Source organism: Ranitomeya variabilis, chromosome 1 (assembly GCF_051348905.1).
Source record: "Ranitomeya variabilis isolate aRanVar5 chromosome 1, aRanVar5.hap1, whole genome shotgun sequence".
Lineage (NCBI taxonomy): Eukaryota > Metazoa > Chordata > Amphibia > Anura > Dendrobatidae > Ranitomeya > Ranitomeya variabilis.
Window position 1 is genome coordinate 560,144,189 of NC_135232.1, and position 11,527 is coordinate 560,155,715.

At 41.8% G+C, this 11,527-nt stretch overlaps 1 protein-coding gene across 9 annotated transcripts in view; it reads right to left on the reverse strand.

The window, feature by feature from the left end:
* The window catches only part of GON4L (gon-4 like), a 66,248-nt gene extending 60,698 nt beyond the window's left edge, over positions 1-5,550 (reverse strand). For 3 of the 9 annotated variants that reach the window (XM_077256574.1, XM_077256566.1, XM_077256559.1), the window contains exon 1: positions 5,464-5,479. The gene's annotated coding sequence lies outside the window, so the exon portion shown is untranslated. Of the gene's footprint in view, positions 1-5,384 lie in introns of all 9 variants that reach the window. The other 6 variants (XM_077256627.1, XM_077256619.1, XM_077256592.1 and 3 more) reach the window with 4 other exon arrangements.
* Between the last annotated feature and the right edge of the window lie 5,977 nt (positions 5,551-11,527).

The window sequence follows — 11,527 nt, forward strand, 5'->3', positions numbered from 1 at the left end:
TCTACACTACACTGCCCCGTACATTCCTGTATAATATACACATCTACACTACACTGCCCCGTATATTCCTGTATAATATACACATCTACACTACACTGCCCCGTATATTCCTGTATAATATACACATCTATACTACACTGTCCCGTATATTCCTGTATAATATACACATCTATACTACACTGCCCCGTATATTCCTGTATAATATACACATCTATACTACACTGCCCCGTACATTCCTGTATAATATACACATCTACACTACACTGCCCCGTATATTCCTGTATAATATACACATCTATACTACACTGCCCCGTATATTCCTGTATAATATACACATCTATACTACACTGCCCCGTATATTCCTGTATAATATACACATCTACACTACACTGCCCCGTATATTCCTGTATAATATACACATCTATACTACACTGCCCCGTATATTCCTGTATAATATACACATCTACACTACACTGCCCCGTATATTCCTGTATAATATACACATCTATACTACACTGCCCCGTATATTCCTGTATAATATACACATCTATACTACACTGCCCCGTATATTCCTGTATAATATACACATCTATACTACACTGCCCCGTATATTCCTGTATAATATACACATCTACACTACACTGCCCCGTACATTCCTGTATAATATACACATCTACACTACACTGCCCCGTATATTCCTGTATAATATACACATCTACACTACACTGCCCCGTATATTCCTGTATAATATACACATCTATACTACACTGTCCCGTATATTCCTGTATAATATACACATCTACACTACACTGCCCCGTATATTCCTGTATAATATACACATCTACACTACACTGCCCCGTATATTCCTGTATAATATACACATCTATACTACACTGCCCCGTATATTCCTGTATAATATACACATCTATACTACACTGCCCCGTATATTCCTGTATAATATACACATCTACACTACACTGCCCCGTACATTCCTGTATAATATACACATCTACACTACACTGCCCCGTATATTCCTGTATAATATACACATCTACACTACACTGCCCCGTATATTCCTGTATAATATACACATCTACACTACACTGCCCCGTATATTCCTGTATAATATACACATCTATACTACACTGTCCCGTATATTCCTGTATAATATAAACATCTATACTACACTGTCCCGAATATTCCTGTATAATATACACATCTACACTACACTGCCCCGTATATTCCTGTATAATATACCCACATCTACACTACACTGTCCCGTATATTCCTGTATAATATACACATCTACACTACACTGCCCCGTATATTCCTGTATAATATACACATCTATACTACACTGTCCCGTATATTCCTGTATAATATACACATCTATACTACACTGCCCCGTATATTCCTGTATAATATACACATCTATACTACACTGTCCCGTATATTCCTGTATAATATACACATCTATACTACACTGCCCCGTACATTCCTGTATAATATACACATCTATACTACACTGCCCCGTACATTCCTGTATAATATACACATCTACACTACACTGCCCCGTATATTCCTGTATAATATACACATCTATACTACACTGCCCCGTATATTCCTGTATAATATACACATCTATACTACACTGCCCCGTATATTCCTGTATAATATACACATCTATACTACACTGCCCCATATATTCCTGTATAATATACACATCTACACTACACTGCCCCGTACATTCCTGTATAATATACACATCTACACTACACTGCCCCGTATATTCCTGTATAATATACACATCTACACTACACTGCCCCGTATATTCCTGTATAATATACACATCTATACTACACTGTCCCGTATATTCCTGTATAATATACACATCTATACTACACTGCCCCGTATATTCCTGTATAATATACACATCTATACTACACTGTCCCGTATATTCCTGTATAATATACACATCTACACTACACTGCCCCGTACATTCCTGTATAATATACACATCTACACTACACTGCCCCGTATATTCCTGTATAATATACACATCTACACTACACTGCCCCGTATATTCCTGTATAATATACACATCTATACTACACTGTCCCGTATATTCCTGTATAATATACACATCTATACTACACTGCCCCGTATATTCCTGTATAATATACACATCTATACTACACTGCCCCGTACATTCCTGTATAATATACACATCTACACTACACTGCCCCGTATATTCCTGTATAATATACACATCTATACTACACTGCCCCGTATATTCCTGTATAATATACACATCTATACTACACTGCCCCGTATATTCCTGTATAATATACACATCTACACTACACTGCCCCGTATATTCCTGTATAATATACACATCTATACTACACTGCCCCGTATATTCCTGTATAATATACACATCTACACTACACTGCCCCGTATATTCCTGTATAATATACACATCTATACTACACTGCCCCGTATATTCCTGTATAATATACACATCTATACTACACTGCCCCGTATATTCCTGTATAATATACACATCTATACTACACTGCCCCGTATATTCCTGTATAATATACACATCTACACTACACTGCCCCGTACATTCCTGTATAATATACACATCTACACTACACTGCCCCGTATATTCCTGTATAATATACACATCTATACTACACTGTCCCGTATATTCCTGTATAATATACACATCTATACTACACTGCCCCGTATATTCCTGTATAATATACACATCTACACTACACTGCCCCGTATATTCCTGTATAATATACACATCTATACTACACTGTCCCGTATATTCCTGTATAATATACACATCTACACTACACTGTCCCGTACATTCCTGTATAATATACACATCTATACTACACTGCCCCGTATATTCCTGTATAATATACACATCTATACTACACTGTCCCGTATATTCCTGTATAATATACACATCTATACTACACTGCCCCGTATATTCCTGTATAATATACACATCTATACTACACTGCCCCGTATATTCCTGTATAATATACACATCTACACTACACTGCCCCGTACATTCCTGTATAATATACACATCTACACTACACTGTCCCGTATATTCCTGTATAATATACACATCTATACTACACTGTCCCGTATATTCCTGTATAATATACACATCTACACTACACTGTCCCGTACATTCCTGTATAATATACACATCTATACTACACTGCCCCGTATATTCCTGTATAATATACACATCTATACTACACTGTCCCGTATATTCCTGTATAATATACACATCTATACTACACTGCCCCGTATATTCCTGTATAATATACACATCTATACTACACTGCCCCGTATATTCCTGTATAATATACACATCTACACTACACTGCCCCGTACATTCCTGTATAATATACACATCTACACTACACTGCCCCGTATATTCCTGTATAATATACACATCTATACTACACTGGCCCGTACATTCCTGTATAATATACACATCTACACTACACTGTCCCGTATATTCCTGTATAATATACACATCTATACTACACTGCCCCGTATATTCCTGTATAATACACATCTACACTACACTGTCCCGTACATTCCTGTATAATATACACATCTACACTACACTACCCCGTACATTCCTGTATAATATACACATCTATACTACACTGCCCCGTACATTCCTGTATAATATACCCACATCTATACTACACTGCCCCGTATATTCCTGTATAATACACATCTACACTACACTGTCCCGTACATTCCTGTATAATATACACATCTACACTACACTACCCCGTACATTCCTGTATAATATACACATCTATACTACACTGCCCCGTACATTCCTGTATAATATACCCACATCTATACTACACTGCCCCGTATATTCCTGTATAATATACACATCTATACTACACTGCCCCGTATATTCCTGTATAATATACACATCTACACTACACTGCCCCGTATATTCCTGTATAATATACACATCTATACTACACTGCCCCGTATATTCCTGTATAATATACACATTTATACTACACTGCCCCGTATATTCCTGTATAATATACACATCTACACTACACTACCCCGTACATTCCTGTATAATATACACATCTATACTACACTGCCCCGTATATTCCTGTATAATACACATCTACACTACACTGTCCCGTACATTCCTGTATAATATACACATCTACACTACACTACCCCGTACATTCCTGTATAATATACACATCTATACTACACTGCCCCGTACATTCCTGTATAATATACCCACATCTATACTACACTGCCCCGTATATTCCTGTATAATATACACATCTATACTACACTGCCCCGTATATTCCTGTATAATATACACATCTACACTACACTGCCCCGTATATTCCTGTATAATATACACATCTATACTACACTGCCCCGTATATTCCTGTATAATATACACATCTACACTACACTGCCCCATACATTCCTGTATAATATACACATCTACACTACACTACCCCGTACATTCCTGTATAATATACACATCTATACTACACTGCCCCGTATATTCCTGTATAATATACACATCTACACTACACTGCCCCGTATATTCCTGTATAATATACACATCTACACTACACTACCCCGTATATTCCTGTATAATATACACATCTATACTACACTGCCCCGTATATTCCTGTATAATATACACATCTACACTACACTACCCCGTACATTCCTGTATAATATACACATCTATACTACACTGCCCCGTATATTCCTGTATAATATACACATCTACACTACACTGCCCCGTATATTCCTGTATAATATACACATCTACACTACACTGCCCCGTATATTCCTGTATAATATACACATCTATACTACACTGCCCCGTATATTCCTGTATAATATACACATCTACACTACACTGCCCCGTATATTCCTGTATAATATACACATCTATACTACACTGCCCCGTATATTCCTGTATAATATACACATCTACACTACACTGCCCCATACATTCCTGTATAATATACACATCTACACTACACTACCCCGTATATTCCTGTATAATATACACATCTATACTACACTGCCCCGTATATTCCTGTATAATATACACATCTACACTACACTGCCCCGTATATTCCTGTATAATATACACATCTACACTACACTACCCCGTATATTCCTGTATAATATACACATCTATACTACACTGCCCCGTATATTCCTGTATAATATACCCACATCTACACTACACTACCCCGTATATTCCTGTATAATATACCCACATCTACACTACACTGCCCCGTATATTCCTACACAATGCACAGAACCTCTACGCAATGGTGCAGCACCGTCCTCCTCGCTCTCCGATAACAGCTGATGTTTCCCGCTTGGCTCCGGTGCACTCACTTTGATAATACAGACACTCATCGCAAAAGCGCACGCGCAGCAGCCCTGAACTAACATCGCGGAGATATGACGTCACTTCCGGTTATCTTCCAATCGTCGGAACTCGGAAGCGTAAAATGAAACGGTTGTGGCTAAATCCCAGTCGGCTAAAGGACCTGGTCCTTCTGTGCACTGGGATTTAGCTTTCTCACACAGAGCAGGTGTTCTGAAAATTGTCGGCATGTCGTAGATAGTAGGGATGGGCGAGGCTACGGAGTCACGTGCCGCAAACTGACCAATCACGGCCAAGCAACAGCTGAAGATGCAGGGTGGAGAGAAGAGGAGCTCTGGGCGGGGCTCTGGGCGGCAACATGCCTGAAAATTTCAGGGACGGGCGTGATTATGGCACCTGGGGGCCTGGTTAAAATCACAATAGTGAGGGAGGGGGCGTGACAAAGGGAGGGGGGCGTTACTATGCTCAGAAATTTCAGGGCGTCTTCATTTCTGCAAAGGGGGGTGATTAAAGCAGCGGGGAGTGACTACATGCCGAGAAGGGGAGTGTATCCATGCCCAGAAATTTCACCAGAGGGACGATGCTGAAGTTGGTTTCTTATTCGTTCAGTTTCTTATTCGGCTATTTTTTATTTTCTGTTTTTTTTCAGGTTTTTCAATAAAAATAAACCATTGTAAGTATATAATATTATGCGGTCATGTGCCCTCTTGTGAATACACTTAAAAACAGATAAAAATATTAGAAGGCTGGCACAAAAATGGGCATCAAAGTGGGCACTGAGGTATGGTATTAAAGGGGTTAAATGGCTTTGTGCCACTGATCTGACACCTGACTTGCATACCTTGTGATGCCACACATCAAGTTCCTGTCAATCCAGCCTGGCACAAATGGGTTCTGGGCATCAGAACTGGCATCAAAGTGGGCAGAGAACCAATTTTCACACATGCGAATAAGTAACAGCTATTTTTAAGGGGTTAAATGCCTTTGTGCCACTGATCTAACACCTGATTTACATACCTACTGATGCCCCACATGAAATCCATGTCACTCCAGCCTGGCACAAATGGGTTCTGGGCATCAGAACTGGCATCAAATGGGGCAAACAGCCTATTTTCACAGATTTGAATAGTAACTGATGTTTTTAAGGGGTTAAATGCCTTTGGGCCACTGATCTGACACTTAAAATACACAGACAGTGATGCCCTGCATCAAACCCAGGTTCCTTCAGCCTGGCCCAAATGGGTTCTGGGCACCAGAACTGGCATCAAAGTGGGCAAACAGCCAATTTTCGCAGATTTGAATAAGTAACTGATGTTTTTAAGGGGTTAAATGCCTTTGGGCCACTGATCTGACACTTAAAATACACAGACAGTGATGCCCTGCATCAAACCCAGGTTCCTTCAGCCTGGCCCAAATGGGTTCTGGGCACCAGAACTGGCATCAAAGTGGGCAAACAGCCCATTTTCACAGATTTGAATAAGTAAGTGGTGTTTGTAAGGGGTTAAATTCCTTTGTGCCACTGATACCAGAGTGCATACATATAGAACAGGGAGCCCCACAATAAAACCAGGTCTCTTCAGCCTGGCCCTAATTAGTTCTGGGCATCAGAACTGTCATCAAACTGGGCAAACAGCCAATTTTAACAGATTTGAATAGGGACCTGCTGTTTTTAAGGGGTTAAATGGTCCTTATCTAAGTCCTTGAAGTGTGTATCTGTGTTGTCTGTCGGTCTGGAAGCTATTCCGGAGTATCTGAAGGTCTTTGAAGACGTGTTCTCTGAAAGCGAGGCTGAGGTTCTACCGCCACATCCATCTTTTAATTGTGCCATCAATTTAATCTGTCTTGTCCTGAGCGGCTGGCCATGAAGGAGTATATTGCCGAGAGTCTTCGTAAGGGGCATATCCGCCCTTATGTTTCTCCTATGGCAGCTGGCTTTTTCTTTGTAAAGAAAAAAGATGGTGGTTTGAGTCCTTGCCTCGACTTTCGGGAACTCAACAAAATCACTGTGAGAAACACTTACCCACTTCCTCTCATTCCTGACTTGTGTAACCAGTTGTCTGGGGCCAAATGATTTTCAAAGTTGGATTTGTGGGGAGCCTATAATTGGATAAGTGTTTGAGAGGGAGACGAGTGGAAGACGGCGTTTCTCACGTGAGAAGTTCTTTTTGAGAATCTTTTTACGTCCTTCGGGCTAACAAACACCCCTGGCCATTTTTCAAAATTTTATTAATATTGTGTTTGCTGATCTGATCGGTCACTTTGCGATTATTTACCTTGACGACATCTTGGTTTACTCCCCTGACAGTGAAACCCATTTTCACTATTTGCGTACTGTCCTTCATAGACTCAGGGAAAAACTACTTTTTTCAAAATTTGAAATGTTAATTTTTTGTACAGGAGTTATCATTTTTGGGTTTGATTGTTTCCAATGAGGGGTTTCACATGGATCCCAAGAAGGTGCAGGCTATTAGTGATTGGGTTCAGCCCCGTGACTTGAAGGGTTTGCAACTAGTGATGAGCGAGTATACTCGTTACTTGGGTTTTCCCGAGCACACTCGGGTGGTCTCCAAGTATTTATGTCTGATCAGAGATTTAGTTTTCCTTGCCGCAGCTGCATGATTTACAGCTACTAGACAGCTTGATTACATGTGGGGATTCCCTGGCAAACAGGCAACCCCCACATGTACTCAGGCTGGCTAGCAGCCATACATTATGCAGCTGCATCAACAAAAACGAAATCTCTGAGCAGTCACAAATACTCGGGAGACCACCCGAGCGTGCTCGGGAAAGCCCGAGCAACGAGTATACTCGCTCATCACTATTTGCAACGCTTCTTGGGGTTTGCAAACTACTATCGAAAGTTCATCAAGTGTTTTTTGCAGGTAGTTAATAGTGATGAGCGAATATACTTGTTGCTCGGGAAATCTCCGAGTATTTGTGACTGCTCAGAGATTTAGTTTTTGTTGACGCAGCTGCATGATTTATGGCAATTATGGCACTTAGCCTCTCTCTTCCCACTGCCCTGTAGCGGTGGCAATGGGGTAATAGTTGGGTGGTTGATGTGACCTTTGAATTGTAAGGTCACATCAAGCCCGGCTTAGTAATGGAGAGGTGTCAATAAGACAGCTATCCATTACTAATCCTATAGATCTCCTGTAATGAATAAAAAAAAAAAAAAACAACAATATACCTGTCCGTTGTTCTGTCCCACGCAGTAATCCATATCTGGGGAAAATACAGTTTGCAACCAGGACTGTACTAAGATGCTACCAGCCCAGCTGCAAACTACTGGGGAATGAGGAGATGCTGCCAGCGCAGCCTCAGTGACTAGCGGTGAAGTCACTGCGTCTACCCTCCCTGCTTGCCTGACCCGCGCTGAACTCTGGAGCGTGGGAAAATGCCAGTTCATTTTCCCACGCTGCAGAGTTCATTGCAGTTCAAGCCGGAAGGGAGGGCAGACTATGTGACATCAGCACTAGTCTCTGTAGCTGCACTGGCAGCATCTCCTCATTCCCCAGTAGTTTGCAGCCATGGCGGTTGCATTTCAGCACCGCTCCTAGTTGCAAACTGTATTTTCCCCAGATATTGATTACTGCGTGGGACAGAACGACTGACAGGTATGGTATATTGTTGGGTTTTTGTTTTTGTTTTTTTTTAATTACAGGAGAACAAGGGCGTTGTATGTATTAGCTGGATAATAAGGATGAAAAACTGTGTTTAGTGTTTTATTTCATTAAAAGACTTTATCCTGGCTGCGTCTTTATTGAACCTGTAACAACTATAGGATTAGCAATGGATAGGTGTCTTCTTGACACTTCTCCATTACTAAGCCGGGCTTGATGTGACCTTACAATATAAAGGTCACATCAACCCCCAAACTATTACCCCATATACCACCGATACAGGGCAGCGGGAAGAGAGAGGCTAAGTGCTGAAATTGGTGAATCTTAAAAATGTGACATTTCTGGGGAGGCTGAGAGCTAGTGTTTGTAGCCATGAGGGGTCAATATCCATGGCCCCTTCCTAGGCTATGAATATCAGCCCGCAGCTGTCTGCATAGCTTTTTCTGGAATTTAATTATAAGGGTACCCCATGTCATTTTTGGGGGCTACCCTATTTTAATAGCCAGTAAACACTAAAAATACAGCTGTGGGCTCATATTCATAGCCTGGGGAGATCCATGGGTATTAACCCCTTCTTAGGCTATAAACATTGGCCTCCAGTCGCTGGCTTTCCCTCTCTGGATTGGAAAATTATGCGGGAGCCCGCAACATTTTTTCCCCCCAAAATAATCTTTTATTAATTACATACATGTCCTCTAATTTGCACACACACTATACTAATTGTATTGATCACTGACATATACAGTACATATCTAACTATTCTGCATCTACTTAGTGTATGTAAACCATGTCTTCTATCCTGTCGGCTCCAGCAGTGATTTTAGAGAGGCTGACAAATGAATTACCGGCTATTCTTCTATGTATCTCTCTCTGCAATATAAAGACTATATATATGCAGTGTATATATATATATATATATATATATATATATATATATATATATAACCATATGCAAGAAGAAAGAGAAGGCACTCACCGATCTAAATTTCCCAACTTTATTTCATCTTAATGTTAAAAAAATTCCATGGCCGGGGGAGTGAGGAGCGGAGTTCTTGTGAGCAGGGATAGACGACGGCCGTTTGTGCTTGCGCTTCCACGGGTCAGTATTTTGTTAACATGAAGATGAAATAAAGTTGGGAATTTTAGATCGGTGAGTGCCTTCTCTTTCTTCTTGCATATGGTCATGGATTTTCGTGTATTTTCAGAAGAGCACCTATGATCTTGATGCATGGCTGATGCTAGGACTATTATTCATTAATACCTGAACCCGAAATTTTTGGATAACCTCGTTTCACAGACAGTGCCGTTCGTTTTTGGTCTTCTTGGCGTTATATATATATATATATACACACACCCACTAGCTATTGAACCTGTTCTACGCCCGGGTGGCGAGCATTTGTATTGGTATATGGTCTCCATCCTGGTATGCGCCTCTTCCATCCTGCCCCCTAATCTTGTCATGTGCTGCTACCATCTTGCACCCCCATCCTGTCATACGCTGCTCCCATCCTGCGCCCCCTTCCTGTCATGTGCAGCCCCATCCTGTGCCCTCATCCTGTTTTGTGCGCCTCCATCTTGTCATGTGCTACTCTTTTCCTGTGCCCTCATCCTGTCATGTGCTGCTCCCATCCTGCGCCCCCATCCTGTCATGTGCTGCTTTCATCCTGCGCCCCATCCTGTCATGTGCTGCTCCCATTCTGCGCCCCCATTCTGTAATGTGCTGCTCCCATCCTGCGCCCCCATTCTGTCATGTGCTGCAACCATTCTGCGCCCCCATTCTGTCATGTGCTGCTCCCATCCTGTGCCCCCATTCTGTCATGTGCTGCTCCCATCCTGCGCCCCATTCTGTAATGTGCTGCACCCATTCTGCGCCCCCATTCTGTCATGTGCTGCTCCCATCGTTGATGGCCCCCATAAGATGCTCCATAGCATAATATGCCCCGTATGCTGATGCTGCGATTTCAAAAAAAAAAATGACAGACTCACCTCTCGTCGCTGGGCGCCGAGTGCCTAAGCAGGCGGGAACACCAGCGCACTATGGGGGTCAGGTGCTGGAGTCGCCGCTGGCTAAGGCCCCCGGTGTAACAGCGTGTCCCTCCCCCGGCCTGTGTCCCTGGACTGCTATGTAATCAGGCTTGAGTCAACAACCAGAAGGGGGAGCTTTCCCTCATGGAGGGATGGATCCCAGGACACAGAACAATAGACTCATGTGTTGGCTGATTCAATTGTGTGGTGACTTGCGAAGGGCTGGGATCGTATGCTGAGGCGAGATCCTGGTGCCCGTGTGTGGAGGATTAAAAGCTGCCACGTGGAATGGTGTTGTGTCCCTCATCTGCTGGATCCAGTAAACCCATCCCAGGATTATTTTTCTTTTGCCTGGCTTCGGATTGCCAGGTGGCGCCCCCGGATCTGCTCCCTTTGTGTGGACTCATTGTAGACTAATTACGGA